Source organism: Symsagittifera roscoffensis, chromosome 6 (genome assembly GCF_963678635.1).
Source record: "Symsagittifera roscoffensis chromosome 6, txSymRosc1.1, whole genome shotgun sequence".
Classification (NCBI taxonomy): Eukaryota; Metazoa; Xenacoelomorpha; order Acoela; family Convolutidae; genus Symsagittifera; species Symsagittifera roscoffensis.
Window position 1 is genome coordinate 6,213,374 of NC_087067.1, and position 16,813 is coordinate 6,230,186.

The 16,813-nt window shown below is 44.1% G+C and overlaps 1 protein-coding gene across 3 annotated transcripts in view; it reads left to right on the top strand.

The window, feature by feature from the left end:
- Positions 1–795: 795 nt before the first annotated feature.
- LOC134847870 (uncharacterized) overlaps positions 796–16,813 on the top strand; it is a 164,466-nt gene continuing 148,448 nt past the window's right edge. For all 3 annotated transcript variants that reach the window (XM_063865125.1, XM_063865123.1, XM_063865124.1), the window contains exon 1: positions 796–818. The gene's annotated coding sequence lies outside the window, so the exon portion shown is untranslated. The remainder of the gene's footprint in view (positions 819–16,813) is intronic.

Sequence of the window (16,813 nt, forward strand, 5' to 3'; positions counted from 1 at the left end):
TGTGACGTCAGCGAGAGTTGAACGACTTGTGTAGACGAAATACTCGGCAGGCACAGGCAAGACAGAGGAAAAGATTCGACAAGAAAGCAGCTGGTGCAAAAGCTTACTCGGTAGGGGACTACGTATGGGTATTCCAGAACGTTATACCACCGAAAGGAACGAAAAAGCTCCTAAAAAGTGGAGGGGTCCTTTCATGATTACGGAAGTGCACCAGGAGAGACGCTTTTATAGACTGAGTACTGGCCGAGCCGCTCATTACGAGAACATTAAGCTACACAACCCATCGACAGAAGACTGGTGTAGACCTGCAGACATGGAAGAAGGGGATTATTTGATGTTAGACCCTGCTTGTGAGGTCTACGAGAAGGGCACCAGGAAAAAGAACGATGGAAATGAGCTCGTAGAGGAAAGAACAAGTCCACCACTGGACCTAGATCCCAATGAAGTGATCGAAGCAGATGAAGAAATCTTACCCTACTCAGAGGAGGACTGGCAAGATCCCGAAAAAATGGAGGTCCCCAAGAATTTGCGAGAGTAGAAATATGCTCTTATACCATGTAAAATTTTGCACGCTTAAGTTATAATTTATGCAATTCAAACAAAATTTGAAAAATTGACAATTTTCAGAATTTTTTTGGCCCAATGAGTTTTATGGCCAAATCGGCTGCTCAAAACCTACGGAGCGTGTACAGGGTGTCTTAGATGACCATCTATGGCATGATAGCCGCTCACTCAACGTTAGTGGCATATGGTGGAATACCAGCCAGGATACTGATAGATGCTTTTAGCCCAATTGTTGTGATAAACTTATTAAATAGGTAAGTATTCAAATCTATTTGATAAGTTTTTCTAGAATGCACTCTGCGACAGCAGAGAGCACCCCATTTTATGAAAAATGCAAGAAAAAAAATTGCACTAACTTAAAAGTTAGCTTTTAGGTCGATTTTTTTCCAAAATGGCCGAATTTCAGCTCCCCCCAAAGTTTCAACTGATGATTACTCCACGAACACTGAAGCTACAGAAGTCGTTTTGGGCTCGTTGGAATTGTTCTTAGTCCAAAATTGTGATACAATATGTGCGATAGCAGATCTTCCGTTTACGATACAGACTCGACAGAACGACAGGACAAGTTCCAGGAAGAAATATAACCCTTACGGTGACGACTTCGTAGTGGACAGGATAGATCTGAAGAAGATAGTGGAAGAAGTAGTGGGTCTAGAAGAAATAACTGTGTCACAGGACATTGACATAGTCGATGATCACGACGAGGAGTGGGTCGATGACCGGTCCAAGCCCGAGGTAGAATTCGACGACGAGCAACAGCAGTCATATGAACAAGACTTGACGAATTTGCGTGTCTTGGAATGGCTGAACGAAATGACGTCGGACCCAAAGGAGATCAGTGTCACGTTTCAAGATGTATATCGTGAAAGCATGAAGTACATGAAAACCGAACGAGAGGATCCTTCCTGGGCTGCCCAGGAAGGGCGACTACTCATTCCGGCTTCCAATCTCGACTTGATATCCGGTATGCGATCGACGGGGACGTCGATTGATATTTTTGTTCGGGGAGGGGGGTAGGACTTACCCACAATAAAAAAATTATTAATTAAGAATAGCATGAGAGACAGGAGATTTAGAAGCGGAAACAAACGAGGACCCTAAGAAACCGGACATTGGGAGGGTAGTTAAGTCATATTTTAACTTACCAAATGAATTTTCAAGTAGAATAATACTAACAGATAGCGATTTCATACTCACAAACAGAACATGTGCGATAGCAATCACAGCAGACATGAGTTTCAAGACAGCGCTAGCAGCAGATTTTAAGAGAGAATATAAAAACATAGGATTCCTTTGGAAGCAAAGACCAGGATTAGGGGGCGTAGCAGCCTTGCCTCCAGCGGCGTCACAGATACCAGGAAAGTACTTATGCTTCTTGCTGACGAGGGCGACGGAGAAACGGCACGTGGACCCAGAAAATCTAGTCTTGTCCTTGACGAGATTGAGGGACTTCCTTGTGGAGAGGGAAGTGATGGAGTTTTCACTTCTAGTGTACGATCCGAACCGAGGACGACTGCATCCACGTGAGTTGTATGCGCTGATACACGTAATCTTCTCCGAGACTAATATACAAGTATACTTACCTAAGAATTATTATTTAAGTATAGGCTGAGTTTAAGTTGCATGCAGGAAGACTTCATACTAAAAAGTGTGTTGTATGTGATATGTGTGTTATGTTATGTTATGTGTTATGTTACTAAGACCCTGGGTAAGAAGGAACTAGTGACCATGAACAACTGAATGACAATCTTACGAATAGATCCAAAATTTGGACTGTCCAATCTTAGGTCGAATTCCAAAATTTTAGAAACTGATTGATTTTAAAAAATTTTAGGATCAAAGTCTTTTTAAATGACTGTTTTAAATAAAGTTTAACAAGAAATTAGTGAAAAACTGACAAGTGTGATATTCGTGACCTCTTTTCTAGATCCTGATTGATCGTTTAATTACTCACTTGAGTTCAAATCATTGAATCAATAACAGAATCAAACCTGAATGAGATTGGATAATTTCAACTTGGACGAATTGATGGACCTGGCAGAGGCATATGTAGGACCGATGGTAGAGGCAATCTATCGGAGGCAAATGGAACGAGACTTCGCTCTGGAGGACCCAGAGGTAGAAATGTTGCTGACCGCCTTGATAAACATCTTGGGGCATGATAACCGTGGGAACCGCCCCACGGAAGTCTTTTTGATGGCAGCATATGGAGAAAGGGGAGTACTAGACCGACCGAACATGAGAGGGATGAGGTGGAGAATCGGGGCTCTCTCAGGGAGTGACTTGGCGAATGAGCCTGGATTGGAAAATTCGAGGACCTACCAGCCAGGTGAGATGCCTTTGCCCACCAAGCCTAAGCCTGGACTGACGAGGATGCATGAGGAGATGAACAGCGAGGCTGCCTCGTCTAGTTCACAACTGAGAGCAGCTGTGCCACCAAAGAGGGCGAGAGTAGAAGAGGAGGTTCAAACGAACGAGACTATGCAAGATCTCAATGGGACGACAGAAGAACTAGAGAAGACTAGAAGGGAGCTGGAGAGATTATCAAGACCATGCTTAGTATAGAAGAAGATAGGGACATGTGGAAGAAATTGTTTGAAGACTGCAACAAGAAGCAGGGTGAAGAAATAAAGCGCTTGAGGCGAGAATACAAGCAGCGACCGGAGCGTCTGTCGTTAACGACAGCTGTAGAAAAAGCGATACCTACAAGGGATATTCCTCGTGGGCAGTCCCCGATGGAACTCTTGACACCTGGAGAAATGAGTCAGACGACAGAAACGCAACTCCCGGCTACAACTGGTCGAGTGACAGTCCCGGATCCGAGTGACACCTTAGGTGATCCAGTCGTAGAGCAAACGGTGAGGAAGCTGATAGAGACAGCAGGACGACTGGTTGCAAACAGGAATGCGCCAGGTTCCGGGGTGACTGCACCCTATGGAACAATCGATGACACGGGCAGAGTACAACTCTCCCAAGACGTGATGACCAGAGAGGGAGTTAGCAATGCAACATCATCAACAAGGGGCTCTAAGGTCCCAGACATTAAGATACGAGGGATGCCGGCGAAGAAAGTGTCCCCGAGTAATTGACGTGCAAAAGAACAACCAGTTGAAGTATAGCTTCACAGGAGCTCCGGATACGGATCCGAGAGCCTGCTTCAATCGATAGACTTGGAGCCCAGCAAAAAATATGCAACAACCGCCACTTGGGACAACACATCTGATACTGGGGGACAGCTTGGTCAGAGTGCTCCAAAATTTGAGGAATTCCTGGATCACCACGGTGATAGCGTTTGGAGGCGCAACGATAGCCCAGTTATTTTGGATGGTGGAGCTGATGAACCCAGGGAGAACCCCTAACGTAATGATCCTAGTAGGGACGAACAACATATCGAGAAGCTCAGATGAGGAAGAGGCGCTATGGGAGTCGATGATGGTGTGCCTATTTACTACTCTCTGGCAGCGATTCAACTGCGCGGACCTGACCGTCTGCACTGTACCAATGAGCACGAAGATGATGACAGCAGCAGGGAGGAGACATAATGAAGGAGCAATCAGATGGAACAACATCCTGGGGAATCTTGCGAGTCGGAATGCTGGACGGATGAACCTCATGGATATTGAGCATGAGCTGAGAGCTATGGATCAGGCCAGACTGTTTACTGACGGCGTCCACTTTGACAGCATCGAGGGAAAAGCCTGGTTGAACAGAGCCTTGCAAGAGCGACTAGATTAAATGGAAGAAGAACTCTTTGACACGGGAGTGCTAAAGAAGGAAGAAACATCGAATAAACCGGCAATTTCGACCTTTGTGCCTTCTAATTTAGAAACACGTTTGGGAACGGTTCTAGCCGTGACAACCTATAGGCCGCAAAGCTCTAGCGAGCCAGGGCAAAGAACGGACGTACAAGATCGATTGGGGGAAGCGCCTTTGAGAAGAACCATCAATCCTAGACGAAAACTAGGGCCTGTCAACCCGACAGCGGAAACGACCAGCACCTCTAGATCGGATACGAGATCAGAGATGACGAGCACCAGTCGAGAGGAGCGACGCCCAAACAGGAGCTCTCTGATGTGGTCGAGGCCCATACCTTCTCCGTGGCACATATAGAAGGATGATTTGATGAAACTGAACCTTCAGACGGTTAGCTTTGCAGCAGATGCCATGAGGATGCCACGACGGAGTGCAAAGGCAGACAGATATGAACCCAATAATAATTGTGTTCGCTGGCATCAATGACCATCTACACTGCAGAGGTTTCCTGAGCAGACTCAGAGAGCCTACGACAGCCGAAGCCGCTGTATGGCCAGCTATAAAAGATATCCTCGAGTCAATGGGTGAAGTAGAGAATACCCTGAAAGAGGGTGCCTTCACTAAAATAACACCGAGAGCCGTGTTTGCACTGTCTCCGGGATATGCACATCTCCCGGATGGACTGAAGTTCGTGTATGCGATTGTGGCTTTGCTCTCGGAAGGGAAATATGATGTGATCATATCTGCCCCAAATAGCGAGATAGAGATGGAGAATCTGAGGCCACTCAGAGCTGAATTACCTGCGGTGTGATCAGACATCTCGAATGCGATGAGAGGATTCAAGGACCATTCACTACACATGCTAGTATTGGATGAAGTGAACTGTCCAACTTCAGTAGACAACTTAAATTGAAGCCAGGAATTGACGATGACCATCGAGTAATCGTAGCGATTTCAAACGATTTATGGTTCCGAGGAATGGAAGTAGGAGAGCAAGAAGAGAGGAGAAACAACTCCAAAGAGACCAGAGCTCACTTGGAAGCGATGGTTTTGAGGACCAAATCAGAGGCTAACCAGTGGCTGCACTTAACCCCTCGAATAGCAGCATTGGGAATGGATGCTTTCGAGCAAGGCCCCGTGATGATCAAGAAGATCCATGCCTATTCAGTGAAGGAGGTGAACCTGGCCGAAAATGCTGAAGAGAAATCAGCCGAGTTTGTGAACAGAGTATGCCAGGTTACCCTGGAAGCTTTCTGGACCCAGAAAGTGAAGGGTGAAGAAGGCTTTGACCGGACTGATAGCATGCTGGAAGGGCTAGGAGCCGGATGGACCGCGTTCTTCTTGGCGAAAATTTACCCAACACTTTCCCGATATTTGATAAAGGAATTCTTCCAAGCAGTAGTGGAAGTATCGATCGTTGAACTACTAGCCTTGTTCGCGCCGTTTGGAAGAGAAAACTTTGTGAAAGGACCGGCTGTACTGCTCACCGAGGGAAATCAAAACTTGCGATTAGATGGACTTCTAACGTTGATTGCAATATCGCTTGGAAACTTGGGAGGGCTGATGAATTTGACGCGCTACCCAGAGCAGATGAGAGAGAATGTGAGGAAGTTCGACGTGAAGCGAGCTACGGATTCCTGGAATAAGATAAAAGATTTGAGACATACTCTTATCCAGTACCTACTGCAGCAGAATCGCTTTGGAACAGGATAGGATGAAACAATCCAGAGGGAGGAGGACGTGCGACGACGTGTTGGGGCATGCAGCTGTTAACTGATCTGAGCTTAGCTATGAGGACCGATCCCATAGCGTTGATCAGAGGAGCCACGGAGCTCGTGACAGTCATATACTGACCAGAAGTCACGTTTGCGTTCCCTGATTTTAAGGTGGAAGCATACAGGGGGTCGGTGCTGCACCTGAACCTCATATCAGCAGTGGACGGAAGTGCGCTGAATTGGTGTGAGCAGCACAGATTGCGAGAACTCATGAGCGAAGATCTGTTGTTTGCCAAGATATCGGAGCCAGAGATGACGGTCGTCAACTTCGATGATCACTTCCGTGATCGCATGGGAGAAGTGAACAGAGGGCTCATTGAGATGTTCCCGAAGCTCTGGAACCTAACGCCCTATGACAAAATAAATGGCGAGATCACGAGAATTCCTCGACTCACTGCGGCGTACCACAAGATGAGAGAAGAGACGAAAGGTCGGGGTGATTACAAGAAGTTGCCTGAGGAAATCCCTGAATTCCCTCTGATAAGAAGGATGTTGCTCGGAGCAGTCTCCGTAGTGCAAACTCCTAGGTTGAGAGCGTTTGAGACAAATGAAAGGAGAGTGGCGTAATTCTCGGAAACTATGGATCCGTGTTTTGTGGGCAGGAATGCCGCAGTGTTGCAGCATACGCAATTTGTTTACACGGATCAAGCAACGAGAAGGCGGATAAGCAACGCAGCGAGTCCGAAGCCTGGAGGATTTGACAAGGAGTGGGCGAAACTGGATCTAGCGCCTATGAAAATGAAAGGCAGAGCTGAATTACCAGAGTCTTCCCTGATCTTGACGAGTGTGAAGCCGGAGTTAACGGTGGGAGGAACGCTACCGACAAGAGCTTTGCTAGCTCCCTTCGGATTTGAAGAGGTCAAAATGTTCTATGGAGAGGAAGAAGATCTGTCAGCTGGTAAGCTAGTCATACCGAAATTTCCGGAAGGGGCCAAAAGTGAAGAACAAGGGCCCTCAAATTCGAAAGAGAAACCAGAAGGAATTGATGGACAGGGAGGAAGCCGTCAATCGGAGGAACCTATGCAACATGAACCCGATCAGGCCGAGAAAGAAGACGATAAGGCATCGACAGGAGGAGTATCCAGCCTAGAATTCAATTTCCTCAGTGATTTTGAAAACGGTGCGGATGCGTTAGAAACGACTGAGCCAGCAGAGGAATGCACTTCCACGCTAGAATCCCCGTCAGCCTTTATGGAAACGAGCCGGAATCTGCCGGAGAGTGGCTCTCCGAGCAATTCTAAAGATACAGAACAGATACTCCTCATGGAATCACCAAGGAGAAGAAGGCTAGAAGGCGCTGCCAGAGTACCTTTTTTGGGAACGTTGCCCGAAAAAGAGTGGGAGGTGCATCACAGGGACCATGAAAACAGGACGGGATGTAGATTGGAAAGAGTCGCCTTTATGGAAGAGGTCAGGACAGTAGTTCAGAGCTACGTTACCCAGTCCATTTTGAAACTAGGTCTCAACCGACCACTAATGCGGGAGGTCCTTGACAAGCTCGACGAGTGTGAAGGGAGATTGAATGAGTTGTTGCTCGACTCAGTCACTGACGAGAGTGAGACAAACTCTCCTATCAAGATGACGCCGCAAGAAGACAAAGGAGAAGTGGTTTATCTGTCAAGAACCCGGAAAGGAACGATGCGATCAAAATTGGTGACTGACAAGATTAATGAAATGAAGATGAAGCTGAGCAGCAAGGTGACATTGAGGAAGGCGGTAAGGACGAAGGTGGATTCCGAAATCTCGATGAAAGCTGTCAACTCTGCGAAGAGAAAACGTGTCGAGGAAGCTATGGATTTGGGACAGGGTGATGATCGATTACCTGGCACAGACAGAATGCTGACTGATGTAGCGATGGTGCCACCCATTCTCATGGCAGGAATAATGTAAACCGGTTACAAAACCAAGAAGAGTGACCGCACTCTGACTGGAGCAACATTAGAAATGGAAACTTTCAGCCAATGTGGGGAGAGTACTATGAAAGACTTTAAACCGTCTCCTATGAACCATGGAAAAGGAAGTGTTGTAGGACAGCTAGTCCCAGTGGAATATAACAGACTGACAGTGTCGGATACTGTATCAATAGATGAACCCGCCAATGGATACATGGAGATGCTGAAATACAGAAATTCGGCCAGAGGACACTTGATGGCTCTGGAAGACCAAAGTGCCATGGAAGGTTATTTGGAAACAATGATGCAAGGCGCCACCCTGAAGCAGAAAGCATACGGGACTCTGGTATCTTCCGAGATGCATGCAGAAACGATAAAGCAGTTGGTGAGCCCTCCATGGAGAGCGGTAGTGTTACGGTTTTTCGACGAAGAGATGAGAACCACGCCGAAGATACACCCTCTGCTAGCAGTGCCTTACGTGAGAACTGAGTTACAACTGAGGTTCGCCTGGTGCATGATCGGACTGGCTCGTGGATAATACGATTCAGAAGAAAGGAAAAGATCGAATGAGGAGAAAGTGTTCTTAATGTCGAGTGCGAGTGTGAGAGATCTGATGACCCAAGAAGGAGCAGCAATAGCGTGCGCGAAGTGGAGAGACGCTCTCTGTTTCATTCGGTTCATGATAGAACAAATGTCAGTGCCAGCGTTGAACACCTGTGTTAAGATGCTAAAGGAAGGCGATGAGCGAGCGAAAGCCTTGATCTTGCTAGCACTGCTGGATATGCATCAAAGCAAACCAATGCGAGTGAACGTGAAGGAACCCGTGGAACTAGAACCCATGAGGAAAATAGACGAGATAAGGAGATTCTCAAAAAAAGAGTTGAGGCTCACTAAGGAATCCATGTGAGGACTGCCGAAATCCAGTGAATACTGTGTACCAATCAGGAAGAAGTCCTACAGTTACGTGTCCGGAATCATAGGGATGGCGTACAACTCTTTCCTAAATGAGGACATACACGATTGCTTCTTTGATTACGAGCAAGCAGTGTTGCTAAGATTCTGGACATCGAGAATTGCAACAATAAGAAGCGCTGCTAATCAGTAAGCCAAGCTGGGACTAGTCTTGGAGGAAAAAGTGACTGCACCTTCAGTGCCAAAATCGGAAAACCGGATAGAATTTGGATTGGGATTCTCATACGAACTGCTGAGAACGAGTTTGATGGTAGTGTGAGAACTGATGAAACCATCATGATGTCCGAGTCCCAACGCTGATTCCATATTACGTGCAACACAAGACGTACAGAGGGAACTGAACTCAGACTGTAACCTGCGTGATCTTAATATCATCTATAAGGTGATGACAACAGCCTCTAAGAGCAACGGAGAAGACAAAGCAGAGTTGACTGGCTGGGGACCAGAGGACTGGGTCAAACCTGGTAGCTGTCTGGCAGAAGTCTGTGGACTGAAGGGTCACGTCTGTGGAGGTCTGGATTGCGTGAAGACCTTGGAGAAACAACACAAGCAGTTGACGATTTTGTGTGGGAACATTGTGATGAAAGCAAAAACAGAAACGGAACTAACTGCAGATTGCCATGGAGGAACCGAGGTGAGTCTAGTGACTGCACTAGGATTCTACAGCATGTTTGGTTCTTTAGAGTCAGTATTGAATCTAGAACAAAAGCATGAGATGGTCACGGCCATCAGTGTAGAAGTTTTCCCAGGAGTTTTGGAGATCGAGCAAAAACACATAGGTAGGTGGAGGGAAGCGATCGAGGCAAAATGAACATCCGACACAGTGGGACATATCGCAAACCGTCGGGAACGCGATATTTGGTGGGATCGACATTAGCTCCAATGTGCAAGAGCAGATACCCGGTGCATTTCGTAGCTGTGGATGTGAAAAGTACGAGAACGATCGTGGATCAAGCCTTCTCGGCGCCAAAATGCGTAAGTCTTGTGAGAATGTCAGAAAAGTCTTACGAGTTACTGTGCAAGATATTCTCAGCAGTTCCAGAGAGAACTAAGGAGGAAATGGAATCGATACTGGGAAAGAAGTTCATGGGATACGCCAGTGGGAACTTCAGTGACTTTGAAAGACAGAAGCAGAAAGGATCGACAGTCACGGATTACAATCCAGTAGATGAAAATGATGAAGTCCACCGAGTGAAGATGGAAGTAGAACCACTACTGGAAGCTTCGGGAAAGCGTAATTGGAGGAGCATCATGTCAACACATGATGAGTTTCCCTGCCAGTGCTTGCTGCAAACATGGTGGTATCCCGGGCGTAGTAATCTGGTGTTGATCTGGGACTGTGGAGAGCTGCTCTCCATGGGTTTGCCAGACTCATCACGGCCCATAACGATAGTTATAGTGGGAGTTATGATAGCGATACGATGGCTGGAAGCCCATGTGAAGGAGAACAATAGAGAGGAGGTGCCAACGAGAGAAAAATTGCAGAAATTGGATTGTCTAAAAGATTTAGATCTTTTTGAGGCTATGTGCAAAATCTTGAACATTCTGATAGAAGTGAAAAAAATATGGGCCAGGAGACGTCTGATGCCATGGTTTAGAGCTAACATGACTGCATGGTTGTACGAATATGCTAAGAAGCATATGTCGAAGCACAGCAGAGTGTACAGTGCGTATCAGCTGGACATTGGAGCAGGAGCTTTCAAGCGAGCTTTTGTTACTCATCGGAATGCAGTGACCACCGCAGTAAAGAGAATTTCCAGGACGAGTGAATGTAATGGAAAGAAGAAAAAAGAGATGTTGATGGAAGATTTGGAGAGAAACGTGACGTTGTGCCTCCACAACAGCTTCTGCCGAAACAGAGAATCTAACAATGATCCCCTAACTTGTTGCTACCGATGTGTTGCAAGACACAGAAACTGAAAGTGCAGAGTCAATCTCGCAGGAGGAGGAGAGTGGCCGAAGAACAAGATGCAAAAAGAAAGAAATTAGAAGAATTTAGGAGTTTTAGAACTTCTAAACGACACGAAAAGAAGAAACAAAAAAGTGACGAAAGAGAAAAAGTTAAAACTCAGAATTGTTTTGTATGTGACAGAAAAACTCAAATGAGAAACAAAGCAACCAAGTTGCAATTGAAACTGAAAGAAAACATTTAGTTGAGTTTTGAAAGATTAATGAATTTGTTGCAATTATAAATTTCCATTTTGATTTTAGTTAGTGGCTTTAGAGACATTTACTATTTATTTAGAAAGGCTTGAGTGAAGAGTATATTTAAATATTCCAGCCTGCATGATTGTTTTTAATCAACTAGGACGATTGATCACTTTGTGGTGACATGAACGGCTTGGGTAATCTATTGAAGAGAGAGATTGTTTCATTGTTCTTTCTAACCACAGAGTTCCTTAATTTTAATATTCAGGACCAATAACAACTAAAATTTCCGAAGGGAAGAAGCATAGTTGGATAATTTTAGCTTGTTGGTTGGCAGGACTGTCCTGCAAACTAACAATTTTTAAACTTAGGAGAAAAAGTTTTAAATCAGGGTATTGACATTGGAAGTCAGAAAACATGTTTTATCTGAGATCATATCCTCGAAGGTGCAGATTAATGAAAAAATTCGGAAGGCTATAGTGATGTAGGATGATGCCATTTATATTCTGCGGTGATTTCGTGCATTTCGTGCATTTTTTAAATTCTGTTCGATGGCACTGTACGATGGACTGTCCGAGGAGTATGTGACATTCGACCAGAAATGACAAAGAGACAGTTTCTGAGGGGTAGCCGCTGACCCAGATAATTGGCAGTTTTAGAGGATAAGCGACGTTGTTTGAACGTTTAGACGTGCTGTGAAGAAAACCAAAAACTAAACACAACCTCAACGAGAGTTGCAACAACCACAACGAGAGTTACAACAACCACAACAAGAGTTGCGACAACAATAACGATAGTTGCGAGAGAAACTACGACGGAAAGTAGAAAATACAACAGAGTGTTAGCAAAGAACGCTCCAAATTGTAACGATTGTGTCGCTACAATCGTTACAAGGTCATTCACGCCAGCGGTGAAGGGTAGTGGAATCGTGAATTCAGCCTTCCGGAGAGGAAATAAGGGTGTTATTTTCCCGGATTCAGGAATCCGGAGGGCTCTTGAGACTTGAGCTTGAACCATTTTATACGAACTTTTAGCTTCCTGGTTATGTCTTGAATTCAATTTAATAACATTTAGATTCATTTTCTGATAATGAGAAGCTAGGAGTTGAGGGAAAGGGTTGATCCATCTTCGATGAAGATGATGATTTTTATCTACTGAACAAAAACAATCGTAATATAGTAAATAGTAGTAGCCCTGTTTTTAGGAGTGACCTCGTGGTCTGGGGATACTGAGAGCCAGCCATGATCTCACTATATTGCATGTAATTAAGTTAAATTGAGCGTTCTGGTCGAAGCCGGGGAACAGTAACGTTTTTGTCGACCCGATGTTGAAAAGACCACCAAAAGAACTGGCTTTGGTAGAGACGGTGAAAAGCATGTAGAGCTTTGTTTAGATGCTGGCCAGTCGTTTTATAGCTTAGCTTTATTTTCCGTCGATATGTACTTCCGGGCGAATGTTACAATTCGGTTGCTGTTGTGTTTTTTTCTTTTTTTTCCAGCTAAACATGGCCGTTTCTGCATTTCTCAGAAATGTAACGTCGCAATTCGAATTTTTCTAAAAATTTTCTTCTAGAATATTTTAGCCTCCTTCACATCAATATATAACCACTAAGGCCTCTAATGTTGTTTTCGTGCTGGGACAGAGGTTCCGCTGTGCCACTCCGGGGTAATGGCACACCTGTTTCAAGGAGTGACCTCGTGGTCTGGGGATACTTAGACCCAGCCATGAGATCACTATTTTTGCTTAAAACTAAGTTAAAATGCGCGATCTGGCCGATAGTCTTAAATAGTAAGAACTTTGTCGATCCGATGTTAAGGAACCACACATTGAACTGGCTCTGGTAGAGACGGTTAAAAGCAGTTGAAGCTGTGTTTAGTCGCTATCCAGTCGTTTTAGGACCTAGCTTCATTTTCCGTCGGTATGTATTTCCGGGCGAATGTTACTCTGCTGAAGCGGCGACTCCTTAATTTTTTGAAAGAGAAATGTTATCTCATTGGGAAAATTGATTAGGTGGGAAATTTTTAACTTTTACTTTTTTTTAAAAGACATTTAAAAAACCCAAAACTTTGGACAAAGTCCATTTTTCTTACCGCATCATTGTAGCAAAATCATTCAATATCAAGTTTTACCTCCAGTTATAGCTGGGTTCATAGTTGTTTTTTATCAAGGAGTAAGAAAATTTTGGTTCACCTAGTTTTTTTAATATCTAATTTTTTTTCGATTTACGTTTTTATTTTCAAGTTTGTGTTGTATCGCAAGTGGTGGAAAGCTCCGCTGCGCCTCTGTGTTATTTGTTATATTTTCCCGATCTATAAATGTAAAAGGACTTTTTGACTGGGCTTCATGATGAAAGACGAGTCAAGTAACTCCAGTTACCATGAGAGTTTTGGACCTACTAATTATTTACAACGAAGCGAATTATTGCCAAGCATAAAGCATTAGCTTGTACATCTTTTTCTATATGTAGTGGAACGCCAGCGGTGTGAATACTAGGAAAACAGATTTCACTAGGTATTTGACGAGTAGGGTGGTTTATGAGATATGTTGTCCAGGATGCAACTCCTGCTATGTTGGACAGACCGTCCGACACCTGATCACCCGAAAAATTGAACAGCTTAGGGACTCTGCCCGGTGGGTAGTCATCTAAAGGAATGCGGAGCAGACAAGGCTGCAGTTGGGGCGAGAATTTTAGACAGATGCTTAGACACGAATAAACTTTTGACCTTAGAAGCGCTTTATATTTCGAGGAGAAGACCTGCCCTCAATACGCGCAAGGAATACCGGCAGCGGTACCTCACAGTCAAGTTGTGAGGTTTTTTAAGTCCGTTTGTTTTAGTCACATGACTAAATCGGGTCTTAACTGATACTATTTTTATATTCTTTTTAATGTTAGTTTTTATACATTTTTTGTAATTTCTACACATTCATTTCCATTCCAGTTTTACAGGTGCTTGGTTTTTTAGATTGGCTGATGATGACTTTTATGTCGAAAACGTTTCTGGAATTTATTTTAGATTGATCTGCCGTTTTTACCACTGTCCACATATCAATGTGTGTTATCCTTTTTAAACTTTTGAAGAAGATATTACAGCAAGACGGGATTTGGAAGATTTATTTGAATTACACAGCGGCTTTGTTAAAAGCGACAAATTGTCAACAACGTATTTTATTTTTGAAAAAGTGTCTGAGCAATGACTTAATTACCCGCTTCCTCAAGTTTCGTATTCCTGAAAATGGTTGCTTTGAGGCAACAATGGTCCATATTTTTCAAAGAAGACTACTACGACGAGAGGTGTCGGAAGCACACCGGACAATGATCATGAGATCGGACCAGTTACGCAACGCCTGACAACTTCTGAAAGAAAAATGCACAGATTACTTACTTCTCTCTGTGGCTTGGCATTCGCGTAGGAACACCAGAGCGGAACGCCTTACTATTCATGATAGACACAACAAAAAACTTGTGGCACTGGCTGCCGAACAGGAAAAACCCTTGAGATCTGTGGGAAATACTGTCAAAATTATTGGTGATTTGGAGCCACCGAAGTATGTTATTAATCTGCTTTCATTGGGTCCCAAGCACCCTGTTCCGGACCAATTCAATGAGATGCATTTTTTGGCAGATATCGACAAAGTACTGGCTCAAATGAAAAATGATGACTCAAATATTGATGCTATGAACGAAGTAAACGCGTTAACTGTTGGTTATCTCAAGCAGATGAAGAGACAGAGGCCTGACCGCGCAGTAAAAATGGTTACCTCTTATCTCAAAAAGAACAACTTGAAGGCTGTCCCTTTTGATAAGGGTGCTAGCTACTGTTTGATGTCTGTCGGAGGTTACAGCGAACGACTCTTAGAAGTTCTGGATGGAGAACAGTTCAAGCCTCTCGATGATTTTAGAAAGAAGGATGTTTTAATTGCGATTGAGTCGACGTTCAATAGAAACCTCATGTCACTAGTTCGTACGGGGAAGATCTCATCCGATTTATACAGTAAATGCAGATCTACGGGTACTCAGCCGGCGAGACTGTATGGCCTGGCGACAGTACATAAACAGAAAACACCTCTCCGTCCAGTTCTGTCTCTCCCGGGTAGCTGTTATGAGAATCTTACCAACCAGTTGAGTAAATGGTTTGATAAAATTGAAGAAGCCAAAATAGAGACGTCTACTATCAATATCAAACGTGACTTGATGGAGGTTAGTTTAGAGGAAGACGAAGTTATTGTTTCTCTCGACGTCAAGAGCCTATATACCAACGTCCCTGTCCTAGAGTCGATCGAGTTAGCAGCAGATATTCTCTATAATTCGGAGGAACTTCCTCCTGTTGATAAAGAAACTTTTAAAGATCTCATGAGAATGGCGGTTACAGACGTTTATTTTATGTGTGATGGCAGATGGTATATCCAAACTGATGGGGTAGCGATGGGTTCTTCTTGCCAATATCTGGATGAAAAGTTTCGAAGAGAGAATCAGCAGACAACCACCTGATAACTTCAACAGCAATGGTTCACAAGACAGCTATCCCTGTGGCACGTGCATGTTCGAGGTCCTGGATGAAGGTTTTTCTATTTGCTGTGATGACTGTGACCGATGGTTTCATCTTAAATGCTCCAATTTAACCATCCGCCAGCTCAAAGGTATGGATGATAATTATTGGAATTGTGGTTGCGGTGCAGTATCGTCTAGACCTAAAGCAAAAATTTTTGGTAGGTACGTAGATGACATCCTGCGTTCGGTCAAAGTTGCTGAGATTGATCGCCTGTTATCATATGTGAATACGCTACATCCAAACCTGGCGTTCACAATAGAATTACAGCTCAATGGGACGCTTCCTTTTCTCGATATGCTTATGTGCCAGTCGGTCATATTTGGGAGTTTGACCTTGAGAAAAACAAGAACGCTTAATTTTGGAGTGAAATTTGATTTTTCAAAAATTCGAATGGAGCCTGTCATGCACGATTTTCTCGCGATAACTGAAAACCGAAAAAGAGAAAATCAGAACGATCGAGTAACAATCGCGGAAAAAGTTGCCAGATAAAGCAGTGGGAAATTGCCATTCGCAATTTCCGTCACAATAAAACTAGAGTAGAGCTGTCCTATCCGAGAACTGGACCATTATTGCTCGACTGGATTATTATTCAAACTGGACTAGAGTGAACCTTCGATGGAAAGGTGGACAGCTTGAGTGTCCCAATGGTTCACGAGAAACCTTACTCTAGAGTTCAAACTTGGTCCTGTTATTGAAACTGATAAACATTAAACTCATTTAGTTACATTATTTAATTCTCGAGTTGATTACCGACTTAATTACTCACAGTTCTTGAGCGTGCTACGATGTGAGTACTCAATTTAAATTTCTAGAGTGTGTTTTATGATTGTTATGTTGAGGTAAGGCGAGTTTTAGGTTGATCCATCTGAAATGGATCAAAGTTCCACTGTCTAATAAAAAGTAACTTAACGGATTGTTCCGACCCGGTTTTTAACGGCGTTCATGTATTTTGGGTATCTAGAGACCTAAGTATGGGGACGTTCTTATTTCTAGAGTGGGGGGATATTTTGGTAGTAGCCTTCAAGCTGTAACGGGTTGTAGTCTCATGTCACAAGCGAACCGAATTGGCTCCGACTGATTTGAGGTAGAAAAACACAAGAGATAGTGTCCCTGACTCTTGAGCCAATGGTTATAGGGCCTATTTTTCTTAAGCCTCATG